Raw genomic sequence first — 1941 nt, forward strand, 5'->3', positions numbered from 1 at the left:
ACCTCCTTTTCATTCTGGTCCAACTTGATGATTTGTATTGCAACCATATTTTAACTTCCTCCTTTACCCATGATTCTTTTTCCTGCTTGTAGTCCTTCCTACAAAACCCTTAAGTCCAGGAGCATGAACCCATTGGAATATTTTTGGTCCATGAAATGATAGCCTTTAGGTTCTGCCTAGAATTGATTTTCTCAATATTTTCACTAACAAGTTTCTACATTTGGCAAACTAACCTGGCCACCATCACCTACACCAAAAGAGACCCCAATCTAGAGATTTTGGCCAATCCAATAACTGCCTAGATGCCTCTAGCATTATGTCAAACACCTTGTGTGCATGGCCAGTTTTAGCATGGATTTTAGTTAGCATTGTAAGCTTGGTTCCCTGACCTAACCCCCATGTCCTTTAACCTTCTTGCTAACCCTAACCTAGTACTGTTAATTTCCAGCCTCGCTCAAGCACTCTAGGCCACCCTGGCATTCTGTCGAGCATGTCGCGCGCATGCTCTGGGCGCGCCCAGAGTGCACGTTTTGCATGCGCGCATGCAACCGAGCCACCGCGTTCGCTACCCCGCGCCCTGGCCCTTGCTCGCCTGTAGAGCCGCGCCCCGCCCTCGACCACTCGCCAGAATGCTCCAAGCTGCCCTGGCGCCCTACAGCGCCACTGTCAGAGCCCTCTTGGCGGCACGCCGGCGTCCGCAGTGCGCCTCTGCCACGGACGGCGCCGCCCGAGCCACAACTCCTCGCCAGCTATCCTCGTGAGCAGGCCACCCTTATCTCCAAACCCGTCCGCTAGCACCGACCCTGCTCCGGCCATCGCCACGTCGCCCTGCCGCAACAAAAGTGGTCGGCCGACGATCTTATCCCTAGCAGTGGTGGAACCGACCTTCCCCGGCTATATATATCCCCAGGCCTCGCTCGAGCCCCCTTAGGCAGCCTCGTACCACCCCTCTAGCGCGCCCCACGACTAGCAAGCAACGGTGGGAGGCCTTCTTCCTCGCCTCCGACCGGTTCGGCCGCCGCCGCCCTACGGTCCCAACCATCGCGAATAGAGCCTACCCCACCCTTCCAGCACCACCACCCGACTCCTCTTCGTCTTGCGGAGCCGCCCAGACCCCCAGCTACGACGGAGCACCACCCTGGTCAGAACCCCCAAAACGGCCCGAAGCTATCTCCGCCGCGAAGCTCACCGCCGGCGACTCCCTTCGTCCCCACCTACCTAACAACCATCGGGAGGACCGCCCTGGACCCGCGGATCCATCCCTACCCTCCGGAGCCCACGGGGAGCCGCCAACCGCCGGCGACGATCGCCGGAGCCCCGCCTCCACACGGCCAGAGGAGGAAGGAGGCGGGGAGACCGGTCAAACCTGACGGGTGGGCCCCCTGGACCCACAGTCAGTGACCCACGCGTCGTCCCCGCTGGAATAAGTGGAGACGTAAACCCAGAATACGCCTTTGACGTGGTTAGTTTCGAAACATTTTTCCTTTTTCTGATTTATTTTAAAAATAGAAATTTGACTAAACTTTGGCAGACTCTAACTTTTTAAATATAACTCCAAATGAGTTGATTCTTTTTCCTACCTCGCTCAAATATTTTCTAGATTATTTTAAGATTTATTTGAAAAAAATTTAGACAACTTTTTTGTATTGTTTTTGAAACTATGTATTAATTCAAAAAATTTAAATAGGATTTTTGGAGAGAGAAGAAAACTTTCAATAGTTTTGGAATGCACCCTGCCTCCCCACAACTTGAAGGCAAGCATTCTGAACCCTGGCATAATATTGTCGTGTGTTGTTTGATACGGTTACAACACCTCTCGTCTCGGAGTCTTCGTTTTCTTTTGGTGATGATATGTTCAAACTCATGAGTGCATATTGATGATTCATGCTGTTGGAGTTTGATATGTTTGGGATAGTAGTCACCATCATATGCCTTTCATGC

This window comes from Triticum aestivum, chromosome 5B (genome assembly GCF_018294505.1).
Source record: "Triticum aestivum cultivar Chinese Spring chromosome 5B, IWGSC CS RefSeq v2.1, whole genome shotgun sequence".
NCBI classification, from domain to species: Eukaryota; Viridiplantae; Streptophyta; class Magnoliopsida; order Poales; family Poaceae; genus Triticum; species Triticum aestivum.